Source organism: Piliocolobus tephrosceles, chromosome 6 (genome assembly GCF_002776525.5).
Source record: "Piliocolobus tephrosceles isolate RC106 chromosome 6, ASM277652v3, whole genome shotgun sequence".
Lineage (NCBI taxonomy): Eukaryota > Metazoa > Chordata > Mammalia > Primates > Cercopithecidae > Piliocolobus > Piliocolobus tephrosceles.
Window position 1 is genome coordinate 42,800,380 of NC_045439.1, and position 18,291 is coordinate 42,818,670.

At 42.0% G+C, this 18,291-nt stretch overlaps 1 pseudogene across 1 annotated transcript; it reads left to right on the forward strand.

Moving 5' to 3' along the window:
• The first annotated feature begins 3,112 nt into the window (after window positions 1-3,112).
• Window positions 3,113-3,751, forward strand: LOC111554537 (annotated as a pseudogene). Its single transcript, XR_002735271.2, has one exon. The product of XR_002735271.2 is annotated as a histidine triad nucleotide-binding protein 1 pseudogene (transcript).
• Window positions 3,752-18,291: the final 14,540 nt, after the last annotated feature.

Here is an 18,291-nt window from a genome sequence, read left to right on the forward strand (position 1 = left end):
GGGCGGATCACGAAGTCAGGAGATCTAGATCATCCTGGCTAACACGGTGAAACCCCGTCTCTACTAAAAAATACAAAAAAACTAGCCGGGCGAGGTGGCGGGCGCCTGTAGTCCCAGCTACTCCGGAGGCTGAGGCAGGAGAATGGCGTCAACCCAGGAGGCGGAGCTTGAAAGTGGAGGCTGGTGGATCCATTGAAGTGGAGGCCATGATCCTGCCACTGCATTTCAGCCTGGGAAACAGAGTGAGATCTTATTCCAAAAAAAAAAAAAGTATGGAAAAACTTTTCATGATCGCTTACCAAGAGCTGACCAACTCTCTCTCTTTTTTTTTTTTTTTTTTTTTTTTTTTTTTTTTTTTTTTTTTTTTGAGACGGAGTCTGGCTCTGTCACCCAGGCTGGAGTGCAGTGGCTGGATCTCAGCTCACTGCAAGCTCCGCCTCCGGGGTTTATGCCATTCTCCTGCCTCAGCCTCCCGAGTAGCTGGGACTACAGGCGCCCGCCACCTCGCCCAGCTAGTTTTTTTGTATTTTTTTAGTAGAGACGGGGTTTCACCGTGTTAGCCAGGATGGTCTCGATCTCCTGACCTCGTGATCCGCCCGTCTCGGCCTCCCAAAGTGCTGGGATTACAGGCTTGAGCCACCGCGCCCGGCCGAGCTGACCAACTCTCTAAGAAAACTTTGTCATTGTACAGAGAGAGAAAACTAATTTCTAGTTGTGTACAAGTGTACTATTAATAACAAAGCTGATTTTAATAAATCCTTATAAATAAATCTATCTAATCTCAGACAGCTTTGACCACATAAGATATCCTTTTCCAAGATTCCTTTTCTGCAAACCTTACATAATTTTTATAATGTATTCAGTTTTTGTCCTTTACTCTCCTTTTTCATTCTGAAACAATCTGTCATTCTACGTTAGTACAGGCCTACTTTTTTTTTTTTTTTTTTTGAGACAGGGTCTTGATCTGTCATCCAGGCTGAAATGTAGTGGCACAATCACAGCTCACTGCAACCTTGACCTCCTGTGCTCAATCTATCTACCTGCCTCAGCCTTCTGAGTAGCTAGCCGGGACTACAGGCAAATGCCACCATGCCCAGCTAATCTTTAATTTTTTATTTTTTGGAATTTTTTGTAGAGACTGCATTTCACCACGTTGCCTAGGCTGGTCTTGGACCCTGGGCTCAAGCAACTGCCCACCTTGGACTCCCAAAGTGCTGGGATTACAGGCATGAGCCACTGTGCCTGGCCCAGAGTTACATTAAAAAGAAAAATGTGGACGGGCATCAGTGGCTCACACCTGTAATCCCAGCACTTAGGGAGGCCAAGGCAAGAGGATCACTTGAGGCCAGGAGTTTGGAACCAGCCTGGGCAACACAGCGGTATGTTCTCTCTATTTTTTTTTTTTTTTTAATAATTTTTTAAGTTTAAAAAGAAAAAATAGGGCCGGGTGCGGTGGCTCAAGCCTGTAATCCCAGCACTTTGGGAGGCCGAGACGGGTGGATCACGAGGTCAGGAGACCAAGACCATCCTGGCTAACACAGTGAAACCCCGTCTCTACTAAAAAATACAAAAAAACTAGCCGGGCAAGATGGCAGGCGCCTGTAGTCCCAGCTACTCCGGAGGCTGAGGCAGGAGAATAGCGTGAACCCGGGAGGCGGAGCTTGCAGTGAACTGAGATCCGGCCACTACACTCCAGCCTGGGCGACAGAGCAAGACTCCGTCTCAAAATAAATAAATAAATAAATAAAAATAAAAAATAGGATTGATAGGTCACTAGTTAGACTAATTAAAAAAAAGAGAGAAGATCCAAATAAACACAGAAATGACAACGGAGACATTACCATTTACTCCACGAAAACCAAAAAACTTTCAGGAACAGTCAGATTTGTTAAATTAAAAAAAAGAAAGAAAGAAATACAGAAAGCCTTCAAAAACTATTACAAACAACTTTGCACACAAACTAGAAAACCTAGAAGAAATGGATGCATTCCTTGAAACATACAATTCCCAAGATTGAACTAGAAAGAAATGGAAACCCTTACCAAACCAATAATGACTTCCGAAGTTGAATCAATAATAAAAAGCCTACTAACCAGAAAAAGCGCTGGACCAGATAGATTCACAGCTGAATACTACCAGACATATAAAGAAGAGCCAGTACCAATCCTACTGAAACTACTCCAAAAAACAGAGGAGGAGGGACTCCTCTCCAACTCATTCTTTGAGACCAGCATCATTCTGATACCAAAACTTGGCAGAGACACAGCAAAAAAAGAAAACTTTAGGCCAAAATCACTGATGAACATAGATGCAAAAATCCTCAACAAACTACTATCAAACTGAATCCAGCAGCACATCAAAAAGTTAATCCATCATAATCAAGTAGGCTTTATTCCTGGAATGCAAAGTTGTTTCAACATACACAAATCAACAAATGTAATTTGTGACATAAACAGAATTAAACAGAAAAACCACACAATCATCTCAACAGACACAGAAAAGGCTTTCAATAAAATTCAACGACTCTTCATGTTAAAAACTCTCAACAAACTTGGCATTAGAGGAACATACATCAAAATAGTAAGAACCATCTATGACAAGCACACAGTCAATATCATACTGAACTGGCAAAAGCTGGAAGCATTCCCCTTGAGAACTGGAACAAGCAAAAGATGCCCACTCTCATCATCCTATTCAGCATAGTACTGGAAGTCCTAAACAGAGCAATTAGACAAGAGAAAGAAATAAAAGGCATCCAAATAGGAAGAGAGGAAGTCAAACTATCTCTCTTCACAGATGACACGATTTTATACTTAGAAAACCCCATGATCTCTGCCCAAAAGTTTCTAGATCTGATTGACAACTTCAATAAAGTTTCAGGATACAAAATCAATGTACAAAAATCAGTAGCATTTCTATATACAAACAACGTCCAAGCTGAGAGCCAAATCAATAATGCGATTCCATTCACAATAGCCACATACACATGTACAAAATACCTAGGAATACAGCTAACCAGGAGGTAAAAGATCTCTACAGTGAGAATTACCAAACACTGCTGAAAGAAATCAGAGGTGACACAAACAAATGAAAAAGGTCGGGGGACCTGCGCAGGCTTGGCTGCGCCCTCTCGCGCCGCACGCTCCGCGGGTTCCTCCCTCCTTCCGAGCCTCTACCCGGGCCGCCGCGCGGGAGAGAGGCCGAGATGGCAGATGAGATTACCAAGGCTCAGGTCGCTCGGCCTGGTGGCCACACGATCTTCGGGAAGATCATCCGCAAGGAAATACCAGCCAAAATCATTTTTGAGGATGACCCGTGCCTTGCTTTCCACAACATTTCCCCTCAAGCACCAACACATTTTCTGGTGATACCCAAGAAACATATATCCCAGATTTCTGCAGCAGAAGATGATGATGACAGTCTTCTTGGACACTTAATGATTGTTGGCAAGAAATGTGCTGCTGATCTGGGCCTGAATAAGGGTTATCAAATGGTGGTGAATGAAGGTTCAGATGGTGGACAGTCTGTCTATCACGTTCATCTCCATGTTCCTGGAGGTTGGCAGATGCATTGGCCTCCTGGTTAAGCATGTTTTGGGGATAATTTTCTCTTCTCTAGGCAATGATTAAGTTAGGCAAGTTCCAGGATGTTAAGTAACACACTTATTTTTGCCTGTGTATGGAGAGATTCAAGAAATAATTTTAAAACCGCATACATAATAAAAGACATTGTTGCATGGCTTAAAAAAAAATGAAAAAAATATTCCATGCTCATGGATAGGAAGAATCAATATTGTTAAAGTGGTTATACTGCCCAGAGTAATTTACAGATTCAATGCTATTGCTTTCAAACTACCAATGACATTTTTCACAGAATTAGAAAACCTATTCTAAAATTCCAAAAAGAATGCAAATAGCCAAAGTAATTCTAAGCAAAAAGAACAAAGCCAGACGCATCACACTACCCAACTTCAAAGTATCCTACAAGACTAGTATGGTACTGGTACAAAAAGAGACACACAGACCAATGAAATAAGTTTGAGAACCCAGAAATAAAACTGCACACCTACAATCATCTGATCTTTGACAAAGTTGACAAGAACAAGCAACAAGAAAAGGACTCCTTATTCAATAAATGGTGCAGGGATAACTGGCTAGCCTTATACAAAAGATTGAAACTGGATCCCTTTCTTTTGTCATACACAAAAATCAACTTAAGATGGATTAAAGGTTTAAATGTAAAACCATTCGAAGTAATGGCAAAACCACAATTACTTTTGCACCAACCTAATGAAACTATAAAAACCCTAGAAGAAAGCCTAGGAAGGCCGGGCACAGTGGCTCACGCCTGTAATCCCAGCATTTTGGGAGGCCAAGGCGGACGGATCACCTGAGGTCGAGAGTTCAAGATCAGCCTGACCAACATGGAGAAACTCCGGTCTCTAATAAAAATACAAAGTTAGCTGGACATGGTGACATATGCCTGTAATCACAGCTACTCAGGAGGCTGAGGCAGGAGAATCACTTGAACCTGGGAGGCGAAGGTTGCAGTGAGCCGAGATTGCGCCATTGCACTCCAGCCCGGGAACAAGAGAGAAACTTTCATCTCAAAAAAAAAAAAAAAAAAAAGGAAAAGAAAACCTAGGAAATACCATTCTGGACATAGGTCATGGCAGATTTCATGACAAAGACTCCAAAAGCAAGTGCAATAGAAACAGAAATTGACAAATGGAACTTAATTTAACTGAAGAGCCTCTGCACAGCAAAACAAACTATCCACTGAGCAAATGGACAACCTACAGAATGGGAGAAAAAATGCAAACCATGCATCTGACAAAGTTCTAATATCCAGAACCTATAGGGAACTTAATTCAAAAAACAAAAATCAAATTAAACTGATTTTAAAATGGGCATATTAGTTCATTCTCACACACTGTTGTAAAGAACTACCTGAGACTGGGTAACTTATGAAGAAAAGAGGTTTAATTGACTCACAGTTCCACAGGCTGTACAGGAAGCAAGGCTGGGATGCCTCAGGAAACTTATAATCATGGCAGAAGGTGAACGGGAAGCAAGAACATCTTACCATGGCAGAGCAGGAGAGACAGAGTGAAGGGGGAAGTGCTACACATTTTCAAACAACTTGATCTTATGAGAACTTACTCACCATCATGAAAACAGCAAGGAGGAAATCTGCCCTGATGATCCAATTACCTCCTACCAGATCTCTCCCTCAACACAAAGGATTACAATTCAACATGAGATTTTGGTAGGGACACAGAACCAAACCATATCATTCCACTACTGGCCCCTTCCAAATATCATGTTCTTCTCACATTTTAAAACATAATCATGCCTTCCCAACAGTCAACCAAAGTCTTAGCTAATTTTACCAGTAACTCAAAAGTACAAGTCCAATGTCTCATCTGAGATAAGGCAAGTTCTTTCTGCCTATGAGCCTGTAAAATAAAAAACAAGTTTGTGGCTGGGCGCAGTGGCTCATGCCTGTAATCCCAGAACTTGGAGAGGCCAAGGCGAGCAGATTACCTGAGATCAGGAGTTCAAAACCAGCCTGGCCAACATAGTGAAACCTCATCTTTACTAAAAATACAAAAATTAGCTGGGCATGGTGGCACATGCCTGTAATCCCAGCTACTCAGGAGACTGAGGCAGGAGAATCACTTCAACTCGAGAGGCAGAGGTTGCAGTGAGCCAAGATCGTGCCACTGCGCTCCAGGCTGAGCCACAGGACAAAACTCCATCTCAAAAAAGAAACCAAACCAAAACAAAACAAAATAAGTTTGTTACTTCTTAGATACAGTGGGGGTACAGGCATTGAGTAAATGCCTCTGTTACAAAAGAGAGAGATTGACCAAAACAAAGGCATGACAGGCCCCATGCAAGTCTGAAACTCAGCAGGACATTCATTAAGTTTTAAAGCTCCAAAATAATCTCCTGTGACTCCAAGCAGGGAAAGACTCACTTCCAGGGCATGCTGATGCAAAGAGTGGGCTCACAAAGCCTTGGGCAGCTCCTCCCCTGTGGCTCTGCAGGGTAAAGCCCCTGCAGCTGCTTTCATAGGCTAACATTGAGTGCCTGTGGCTTTTCTAGGTGCACAGTGCAAGCTGTCAGTGAATCTACCATTTTGAGGTCTAGAGGATGGTGGCTCTCTTCACACAACTCCACTAGGCAATGCCCCAGTGGAGACACTGTGGGAGCCACAACCCCACCTTTCCCCTCCACACTGCCCTAGTAGAGGTTCTCCATGAGGGCTCTGCCCCTCCAGCAGACTCCTGTCTGGACATCCAGGCATTTCCATACATTCTCTGAAATCTAGGCGAACGCTCCCAAATCTCAACTCTTGCCTTCTGTGCACCCACAGGCCCAACACTACATGGAAGCATGGCTGGGAGGCCTCAGGAAATTTATAATCATGGCAGAAGGCAACGGGGAAGCAAGCACATCTTACCGTGGTGGAGCAGGAGAGAAAGAGTGAAGGGGGAAGTGCTACACACTCTCAAACAACCAGATCTCGTGAGAACTCACTCACCATCATGAGAACAGCAAGGGGGAAATCTGCCCCTACAATCCAATCACCTCCCATCAGGTACTTCCTCGAACACAGGGGATTACAATTCAACATGAGATTTTGGTGGGAACACAGAGCCAAACCATATTAATGGGCAAAGAGCATGACCAGACACTTCTCAAAAGAAGACATACACATGGCCAACAAGCATATGAAAAAATGCTCATCATCACTAATCATTAGAGAAATGCAAATCGACTGGGCATGGTGGCTCACACCTGTAATCCAGCACTTTGGGAGGCTGAGGTGGGAGAATCACTTGAGCCGAGGAGTTCAAGACCAGCCTGGGCAACATAGTGAGACCCCATGTCTAAAAAACAAAAACAAAAATGAGAAATGCAAGTCAAAACCACAAAGAGATACCACCAATCACAATGGCTATTATAAAAAAGTCAAAAGATAACAGATGCCGATGAGATTGCAGAGAAAAGGGAACACAGATTCACTGCTAGTGGGAATGTAAGTTAGCTCAACCACTGTGGAAAGTAGTTTGGAGATTTCTCAAAGAACTTAAAGCAGAACTACCAGCTAGATGCAGTGGCTCACACCTGTAATCCCATCACTTTGGGAGGCTGAGGTGAGAGGATCATTTGAGGTCAGGAGTTGGAGAGAAGCCTGGGTAACATACTAAGACTCCACCTCTACAGAAAATAAAAAATTAGCCAGGCAGGTGGCATGCGTCTGTGGTCCCAGCTGTTTGGGAAGCTGAGGTAGAGGATCCCTTGAGCCTGGGAGGTCGAGCCTGCAGTGAGCTATGATCATGCCCCAGTACTTTAGCCTGGGCAACAGAGCAAGACCCTATCTCTTTAAAAACAAAAAAACAAAACAATAAAAAAAAATGAGGCTGGGCACAGTGTCTCACGCCTGTAATCCTAGCACTTTGGGAGGCCAAGGTGGGTGGATCACGAGGTCAGAAGATAGAGGCCATCCTGGCTAACACGGTGAAAGAGAAGAAAAGAAAAGAAAAAAACCCCCAGCAATCCTATTACTGCGGAAATACCCAAAGGAATGTAAATTATTCTATCTTAAAGGCACATGCATGCGTATGTTCATCATAGCACTATCAAAATAGCAAAGACATGAAATCAACCTAAATGCCTATGGATGGTCACTGGATAAAGAAAACATGGCAGATAAACACCATGGAATACTACACAGCCATAAAAAAGAATGAAATAATGTTATTTGCAGCAACATGGACAGAGCTGGAGGCCATTATTCTAAACAAAGTAATACAGAAACAGAAAACCAAATATTGCAAGTTCTCACTTATAAGTGGGAGCTAAACACTGAGTACACATGGACACAAAGAAGGGAACAATAAACAAGGGGCCTACTTGAAGGTGAAAGTTCAGAGGAAGGTGAGGATGGAGAAGTTATCTATTAGGAACTATGCTTACTACCTGGGTAATGAAATAATTTTATAAACCAAACCCCTGTGACATGCAATTTACCCATGTAACAAACCTGCGCATGTACCCCTTGAACCTAAAACAAAATTTGGAAGCAAAAAAAAAAAAGAAATGCCGGGCGCGGTGGCTCAAGCCTGTAATCCCAGCACTTTGGGAGGCCGAGACGGGCAGATCACGAGGTCAGGAGATCGAGACCATCCTGGCTAACACGGTGAAACCCCGTCTCTACTAAAAATACAAAAACTAGCTGGGCGAGGTGGCGGGCACCTGTAGTCCCAGCTACTTGGGAGGCTGAGGCAGGAGAATGGCGTAAACCCAGGAGGCGGAGCTTGCAGTGAGCTGAGATCCAGCCACTGCACACTGCACTCCAGTCCGGGGGACAGAGTGAGACTTCGCCTCAAAAAAAAAAAAGAAATCTTCAATGGAAACAAAGAAAGAGGGTGTGGGAAAGCCTGGTTATGAGGAGGTGATCAGGAAAAGCACGGTAAATCAGGGTCAGGTTTGTCACGCAGATTTACATTGGTGCCTTCTCCACTGATAAGAGTCTATGGTGACTTAGAGTCATCTTTCTCTTTCTTGTATAAAGTGGGAGGAGGGACATGCTTACAAATAGAGACATGCTTGTGAATGGAGATTTCCTTTATAGATGTAAATTTCTCTTAGAAAAGTGTGACTTCTGGGCCTTCATGGAGAAATAAATAGATACATAAGAAAGAAAAGTGTGACTTCTGCTCTTGTTTTCTAAGCTTCTCCTGTAGCTGCAGTCTCTCAAAATAATGAGCTCAAAATAATCCTTATGCCAAAGGCTTCTGCCATTTTTCAATATGCCAAGGTGACATATGTTGGGGTAGCATGTCCTAAACCCCATCACCTTGAAACTCCCTCAACGTACAATAAAATAAGTATGTTTTATTTTCACTTCATTCTAACTTCACGTTAAATTAAGTTTAGCCTAAAACTGCCGTCTTACATATTTTATGCTCAGCTTACAGGTTTCTCAAAACACAGTGAACTGTAGCTGAACTGGATATGTAAACAGACTAACCTACTCTTGTGCCAATCACAGAGTTTTGGCCAGTCACAGACAGCTAACTGTTCAAACCATGTTCAAACAAAGCAAACACCAAGCTGTAACCAATCCAGCTGTTTCTATACCTCATGTTTTTCTGTACCTCATTTTCCTTTTTCTGTCCATAAATATTATCTGGCCATGTGGCAACCCTGAAGTTGCCCTGAACCTATTCTGGTTCACAGACCTGACCGATACTCAAATCATTCTTCACTCAGTTAAACTCTGTTAAATTTCATTTTCTTAAGTTTTTGTCGTAACCTTCATCACACAACTAGAGCTAATTCACTCCCATTGAAAAACCTAGCCCCAGATCAGGACCAGAGACCAATCTTGTCCTTTGTGGTGAGGAACTAAAGGCAATATAATTCAGTAGCTCAAGTGACGCTTTAGCTGCTAGTCTGGCTTTGCCCTATTCTTTCAGGATTTGGGTTATTCTGCTTTATTCTCACTATTCCCACAGTTCAAAGTACCTTAATTTCAGGTCCTGTTTTCAGACCTCTCGTACATTGACTGTCTGCTTGACTAAACAGCTCTCTCAAAAATGCCTTTGCTCATATTTCTTTTCTCTGTCTATGCCGTACACACGGTGGAAAGGTGTCAAATGTTAAATTTTCTTTTTCTTATGTATTTAGAACTATTCGGCTTTTAAATTTCTTCTTTCATCAGTCTTAGTAATTTTTTAAATCAAGTAATTTTTCCTTCTGATCTAAATTGTCACATTTTATTGGGATGCAGTTATTCATAATATTTTATTTTTTAAAGGCAGGTAGGATATATAGTGTGAAAATAAAATTTAAAAGATGCTGGAACTCCAAAAACACTTTAAGACTTGAGACAGACATGGCCAATCCGAGGCATGTAGCATATAGTTGTAACTTCCGCTTCTTATAGAATAGGCCGGGTGCGGCACTCACGCCTGTAATCTCAGCATTTTGGGAGGCCGAGGCGGGCGGATCACCTGAGGTCAGGAGTTCGAGACTAGCCTGGCCAACATGGTGAAACCCTGTCTCTAATAAAAATACAAAAATTAGTAGGGGATGATCATGGGCACCTGTAATCCCAGTTACTCGGGAAGCTGAGGCGGGAGAATTGCTTGAACCTGGGAGGTGGAGGTTGCAGTGAGCCGAGATCGTGCCATTGTACTCCAGTCTGGATAACAGAGTGACACTCTGTCTCAAAATAAAATAAAATAAAATAAAATTATAGATTGACTCTCTTTCTCATGGTTCTTGTTCGGTAAATGACTAGGAAAGACCAGAGACTAGACAACTTCCCCTTCGAATCAATGATCTTCATCAGAGGTTAACTGCTTCCTTTATTGTCCTGTACCTAATTCAGAACAGATGGCACAAAAGACCCCAGGACTGTTTCATCTTCAGTGTGCAATGTTAAACACACATTCTTGAAAGAAAAAGACCACTTCGATCAATCAAACAATTGTAACTATGCATTAACCCTTACATAAAAAGATGCTGGAATTCTATTAAGCTTCCCTAAACCTTGTCTATATAAATAACCCCAAACTTCTAAACTTTGGAACACTGTCGTCCACTCTTTGGAATCTGTGCTTCCCAGACGGCTATTCTCAAACTCTACATTTAATCATATTTTCTGAACCTTGTTATTTAGGGTTGACAATATAAATGTTCACTTTTTGTTTCAGGTATTGATAACTTTTGCTTTTGAGAAAGAAAAGTGGCTCATCACAGTCTAAGGAATGCGAAATATTCAAAATGTATCAGGCCCACAGAGACAGGAACACCAGGCTTCAATCACACCCTCTGCAGCCATGCCTGGAGGTAATTATTTTCCTAAAATGTTACCACAAATGCCACAATGTAACCCCGACTCATTATCTTCATGTTCCTGGGTTTTGCAATACAAGAACAATGTACCATAAGCCAATCAATAGCTTACTTATTTTAGGGAACCAACGTTAATTCTTGGTAAACACTTTAGGGACTGCCCTCTAACTTCTCTTTTTTCCTGCATAAACCCACTCTGTTGAAGCATATATTCAGGGGAACTTTAACCTCAGATTCTCTGGCTGTAGTCCTCAACCTTAGCCAAAATAAACTCTCTAGTTATATTAATTTTGACTTCAGTTTCTTTAAAAAAATAATAGACTATTGATATGGAGACTGAGATAACTGACGATTCATCTTTTTTTTTCTCTCTTTTCTTTTCTTTTTTTTTGTTTGAGACAAGGTCTCACCTGGTCGGCCAGGCTGGAGTGCAGTGACATGATCTCTGCTTACTGCAGCCTTGAGCTCCTGGGCTCAAGCTACCCTCCCACCTCAGCCACCCGAGTAGCTGGGACTATAGGTGCATGCCACCGTGGCTAATTATTATTATTACTTTTTGTAAAGACAGGGCCCATATGTTGCCCAGACTAACCTTTGATTTTTAATATTATATTGAAAGCTGTATTTTCCCTCTGAGCACTATTTTAGCTGTATTTCACAAATTTTGTTATATTTTTGTCATATTTCATTCAAAATAGTTTAAAATTTCCACTGTGTTTTCTTCTGTAATCTACCTGGTTTTGTTTGTTTGTTTGTTTGTTTTTAAATGTATTTTGCTCAATTCCCAAATATTTGGGGATTTTTAATTTATCTAATTTCTCCTCGAAACAGTTTGGTGATCTACATGGTACAAGTTAGCAAATATCAGAACTGTGGTTATTGTCTTTCCCTTGTTTGTCGGTAAGCATGAAGAGCCTTTTTTTTTTTTTAGATGGAGTCTCACTCTGTCACCAGGCTGGAATTCAGTGGCATGATCTTGGGATTACAGGTGCGTGCCACCACACCTGGCTAATTTTTGTATTTTTAGTAGAGATAGAGTTTCACCATATTGGCCAGGATGGTCTCGATCTGATCTGCCCACCTCGGCCTCCCAAAGTGCTGGGATTATGGGCATGAGCCACCACACCTGGCCAAATAGCCATTTAAAAAAAAAAAAAGTTTTATATTTAGATGAATTAAAATTTTTTTCAGACTTTTATTGCTTTTGTCTTTCATATATTGTTTAAAAAGACCTTCTTAAGAAGAATAAATTAAGGTTAACCCAAATTTAAAATAGAATTATTGGCTGAGTGCTGTGCCTTACACCTGTAATCCCAGCACTTTGGGAGGCAGAGGCAGATGGATCACCTGAGGTCAGGAGTTTGAGACCATCCTGGCCAACATGGTGAAACCATGTCTTTACTAAAAATACAAAAATTAGCCAGATGTGGTGGCTTGCTCCTGTAATCCCAGCTACTTGGGAGGCTGAGGCAGGAGACTCACTTGAACCCGAGACGCGGAGGTTGCAGTGAGCCGAGATTGTGCCACTGCACTCCAGCCTGGGTGACAGAGCAAGACTCTATCTCAAATAATAATAATAACATAGAATTATCCTTTTCTACTATTTCTAGGGTTTTATTTCTTTGTACTTAATGTTTTTAAGTTTTTATATTTAGATGAATTAAAAATTTTCAGTCTTTTATTGCTTTTGTCTTACATGTATTATTTAAAAAGACCATCTTAAGATGAATAAATTAAGGTTAACCTAAAATTAAAATGGAATTATCCTTTTCTTCTATTTCTAGGGTTTTATTTCTTTATATGTTTTTTTTTTTTTTTTTTCCAGACGGGGTTTTGCTCTTGTTGCCCAGGCTGGAGTGCAATGGTGAGATCTCAGCTCACCACAACCTCCGCCTCCCAGGTTCAAGTGATTCCCCTACCTCAGCCTCCTGAGTAGCTGGGATTACAGGCATGCACAATCATGCCCAGCGAATTTTGTATTTTTAGTAGAGATGGGGTTTCTCCCTGTTGGTCAGGCTGGTCTCGAACTTCCGACCTCAGGTGATCCGCCTGCCTCAGCCTCCCAAAGTGCTGGGATTACAGGTGTGAGCCACTTTGCCCAGCTTATCATGTTTTTTTTTTTTTAATTGTATTTCTCCATAAGTTATTGGGGGTACAGGTGGCATTTGGTTACATGTAAGTTCTTTAGAGGAGATTTGTGAGAACCTGGTGCACCCATCACCCGAGCAGTATACACTGCACCATATTTGTTGTCTTTTTTATGAATAGCCTTTTGACTCTGCATTAAGAAACCCTTTCTGCTCTCTGTGTAGCATGTGTCATATCTGGCAGGCACTCTGCAAGAATCCCACTGTGCCCCCATCTGTTATACTTCCATATAACTTCAGGCATAGAGCTCAAAAACAATTTTCTGAAGAGATTTTTGTTTCTATTTTGTTAATAAATACAACAGGGAAAGAAAAAGAATATGCTCACTTATCTTCACAATTCCTTGAATAGATAAATGTTTAACATTATCATTTATTTTATTTTTTAACTTTTTAGGTTTGAAGGTCCCATATGAAGGTTTGTTACATAGGAAAACTCATGTCACGGAGGTTTGTTGTACAGATTGTTTCATCACTCAGGTATTAAGCCCAGTACCCAATGCTTATCTTTTCTGCTCCTCTCCCTCTCCCAGATTCCACCCTCAAGTAGACCACAGTGTCTGTTTCCTTCTTTGTGTTCACAAGTTCTCATTATTTAGCTCCCACTTACAAGTGAGAAAATGTGGTATTTGGTTTTCCATTCCTGCATTAGTTTGCTAGGGATCATGGCCTCCAGCTCCATCCATGTTCCCACAAAATACATGATCTTGTTCTTTTTTATGAATACGAAACATTCTAGTTTTTGAACTGAAATATTATGGCTGGGTGCAGTGACTCATGCCTATAATCTCAGCACTTTCAGAGGCCAAGGCGGGCGGATCACTTGAGGTCAGGAGTTTGAGATTAGCCTGGCAAACATGGTGAAACTCGGTCTCTACTAAAATACAAAATTAGAGAGAAATTCCATCTGTACTAAAAATACAAAAAATCCCAGCACTTTGGGAGGCTCACACCTGTAATCCCACCACTATGGGTGGCAGATGCCTGTAATCCCAGCTACTCAGGAGGCTAAGGCTGAAGAATCACTTGAACCTGGAAGGCAGAGGTTGCAGTGAGCTGAGACTCCAGCCTGGGCAACAGAGGGAGACTCCGTCTTGAAAAAAACAAAACAAAACAAAAAACCCTATTATTATTCTTCCTGTAAGAAAATCAGAGACTAATTGCCTTTCATCCTCAGAAGAAAGCTTGTTCTAGGATGGAAACAGAACACAGGTCACAGAGTTAAAGGGCTCACCAAAAGAACCTCAAATGAACATGGTAACAGGAAAATTAAGAGTTTTGTTGTTGTTGTTTTTAACTAGACTGCTTATTTTAAAATTGTCATTCTCGAGGAAATTTTGGATGCTTCTAGATCTTCTTGCCAAATCTTCAATTCTGTGCAACAAATTCCTTCCTGATGTCCCGTTGGAGGAAATTATCTGAGGATAAAATCAGTCTGGATCATCTGGTTGTATCTTCTATTAGATCAAAAGAAAGAAAGATGCCATCCCAGGGCTAAAATAATTTAACTTTCATATTATTAAAGTGAAAGTTCATTTTTCAAGGGCGACACTGACATCTAGTGGAAGAAATACTTCAGTAATTTACCAAATAAACTAAACATTTTTGTTTCTGTCAATTAGAGAAAAAAAAAAAGTTTTTTGTTTGTTTTGTTTTGTTTGAGACGGGGTCTCGCTCTGTCTCCCAGGCTGGAGTGCAGTGGTGCGATCTCGGCTCACTGCAAGCTCCGCCTCCCGGGTTCACGCCATTCTCCTGCCTCAGCCTCCGGAGTAGCTGAGACTACAAGGGCCCGCCACCACGCCCGGCTAATTTTTTTGTATTTTTAGTAGAGACGGGTTTTCACCGTATTAGCCAGGACGGTGTCGATCTCCTGACCTCGTGATCCACTCGCCCAGGCCTCCCAAAGTGCTGGGATTACAGGCGTGAGCCACCGCCCCCGGCCAAAAAAAAAAAAGTTTTAAAACATTTGTCCGCAGGGTGCTGTTGTAATTCCAGCACTTTGAGAGGCAGAGGCGGGCAGATCATTTGAGGTCAGGAGTTCAAGATCAGCCTGGCCAACATGGCAAAACTCCGTCTCTACTAAAAATACAAAAATTAGCCAGGCGTGGTGGCGCGTGCCTGTAATCCCAGCTACTCCGGAGGCTGAGGCAGAAGAATTGCTCGGACCCTGGAGGTGGAGGTTGCAGTGAGCAGAGATTGGGCCACTGCACTCCAGGCTGGATGACAGAGAGTCTGTCTCATAAAAACAAAACAAAAGAAAACAAAACAAAGCACATTTGTCCTTTAATAAGTGTTTGTTTCCTAAATACAGGTCAGTGCCATTGATATAAAAGGTTTCCAACATTTATATTTAGAAAATGTTCTTGGTGACTTGTGTGAGCAGGACCCTGGGACCCAAGAAGGGTTGTTCAGTAGGATTTCGGGTCATCTCTGGCATCCACAGAACTCATTTGGACAAGCGAACAAGGCCTGTTCCTATCCACCTTTTTTCCCTCCATTAGAACTCTCATGAATTGTTTTGACAGTAGCCATACAGACTATGGGTGTTGCTCTACTCATACTTCCTTAATGATGCTTGGAGATAATAGTGAAATAATATCTCTTATACCCAGGGGTAGAGTCCAGAGAATAGGAGAAGGAGATTAAAGTAAGGTTTTTAGGCCAGGCGCGGTGGCTTATGCCTGTAATCTCAGCACTTTGGGAGGCCAAGGCAGGTGAATCACTTGAGGTCAGGAGTTTGAGACTAGCCTGGCCAACATGATGAAACCACGTCTACTAAAAATACAAAAATTAGCCAGATATGGTGGTGCATGCCTGTAGTCCCAGCTACTCAAGAGGCTGAGGCAGAAGGGTTGCTTGAGCCCAGGAGGTGGAGGTTGTAGTGAGCCGAGACCACACCACTGCACTCCAGCCTGGGAGACAGGAGAGAAACACTGTCAAAAAAAAAAAAAAAGTTAAGGTTTCTATATAAGACGTATGCAAGAAAGCTAGATGCAGAGGGTCACACCTGTAATTATAGCATTTTGGGAGGACAGGGTGGGAAGACTCTTTGAGTTTAGGAGTTTGAGACAATCCTGGGCAACATAGTGAGATCTCATCTCTAGTTAAAAAGAAAGAAAAAAAACAGCTTAGCGTGGTGGTGTGCACCCACAGTCACAGATACTTAGGAGGCTGAGATGGGAGGACTGCTTGAGGAGATAGGGGCTGCAGTGAGCTATGATCCTACCACTGCACTTTAGCCTGGGTGACAGAGTAAGAGCTTACCTCAAAAAATATATTATATGTGCAAACAAAAGAGGTGTTTAATATGCTAACCTAGATCAAATAAAACAAATATATTGAATATATATAGCCATTGAATAAGTTCTGAATTATTCTTTGTTCTCTTTCAAGTTTAGTTTTGCTGAGAAGTCCTAGCAAATTGCCCTGCCCTTCTGTGGAAGACATGACTGGTTCTTTTTTTTTTTTTTTTTTTTTTTTTTTTTTTTAGGCAGAGTCTTGCTCTGTCGCCAGACTGGAGTGCAGTGGCATGATCTCGCTCACTGCAACCTCTGCCTCCTGGGTTCAAGCAATTTTCCTGCCTCAGCCTCGCATGTAGCTGGGATTACAGTTGTCCGCCACCACGCCCGGCTACTTTTTGTATTTTTAGTAGAGACAGGGTTTCGCCATGTTGGCCAGGCTGGTCTTGAACTCCTGACCTCAGGCGATCCGCCCGCCTTGGCCTCCCAAAGTGCTGGGATTACAGGCGTGAGCCACCACGCCCAGCCGACTGGTTCTAATGTTTAAAAGAATCCTGATATCTAGAAAGATCTCTCACTTCTTCAGTATCTACTATGAGCAAGGTATTGTGCTAAGATTTTGCATGCATTAATTCATACTGTGTTTCACACATACAATCCTGATATGTAGAAATTATTACATCTGGCTGGACGTGGTGGCTCATGCCTATAACCCCAGCACTTTGGGAGGCCAAGGCAGGTGGATCACTTGAGATCAGGAGTTTGAGACCAGCCTGGCCACCATGGTGAAACCCCGTCTACACTGAAAATACAAAAATTAGCCGGGTGTGGTGGCACACACCTGTAATCCCAGCTACTTGGAAGGCTGAGGCAGGAGAATTGCTTGAACCTGGGAGGCAGAGGTTGCAGTGAGCAGGTTGCATCTATTTTTATAGATAAGAAATGAGGCTCCAAACAAGTTAAATAACTTGTCAACATCAAATGGTTAAGTAGCAGAATCAGAGACCAAATCTCAATTATTATTACTATTATTTTTGAAACTGAGTCTCACTCTGTCACCCAAACTGGAGTGCAGTGGTGTGATCTCGGCTCACTGCAACCTCTGCCTCCTGGGTTCAAGCAATTCTCCTGCCTCAGCCTCCTGAGTAGCTGAGATTACGGGCACACGCCACCACGCCCAGCTAATTTTTTGTATTTTTAGTAGAGACGGGGTTTCACCATGTTGACCAGGCTGGTCTCAAACTCCTAGCCTCAGGTGATCCGCCCACCTCGGCCTCTCAAAGTGCTGGGATTATAGGCATGAGCCACCATGTCCAGCCTATTTATTTTCCTTTTTCTTTTCTTTTCTTTTTTTTCCTTTTCTATTTTTTTTCTTTTTGAGATGGAGTCTCACTCTGTTACCTAGGCTGGAGTGCAGTGGCACCATCTCGGCTCACGGCAACCTCCGCCTCCTGGGTTCAAGCGATTCTTCTGCCTCAGCCTCCTGAGTAGCTGGGACTACAGGTGCACGCCACCATGCCCGGCTAATTTTTTGTATTTTCAGTAGGCATGGGGTTTCACCATATTGGCCAGGCTGGTCTCAAACTCCTGACCTCATGATCTGCCCACCTCGGCCTCCCAAAGTGCCTCTTTTTACAAATGGGTCTTGCTGTGTTGCCCATGCTGGAGCGTAATGCCAATTTACAGCTGTAATCATAGTGCTCTGCAGCCTTGAAATCTGAGTTATATCTATTCTAAGGCCCATTATCTTTTCTGTATATATATTGCCTCCTGCCATACAACTAGAAGGAAAAAAAAAAAAAAAAAAAGGCAGGCAATTCTTCTTTATTTGTGTCTAGAAGACCGATAAAGCATTTTTATTATTTTCTTAAAATTGGAAAATAACATATATCTTCCCATGCTTTGCACTACCAAATTTAATACGTTATATATTTTCAACTTCAGGAGAGATTCTGAATGAATCTTTTTTTTTTTTTTTTTTTTTTTTTTTTTTTTTTTTTTTTTTTTTTTTTTTTTTTTTTTTTTTTT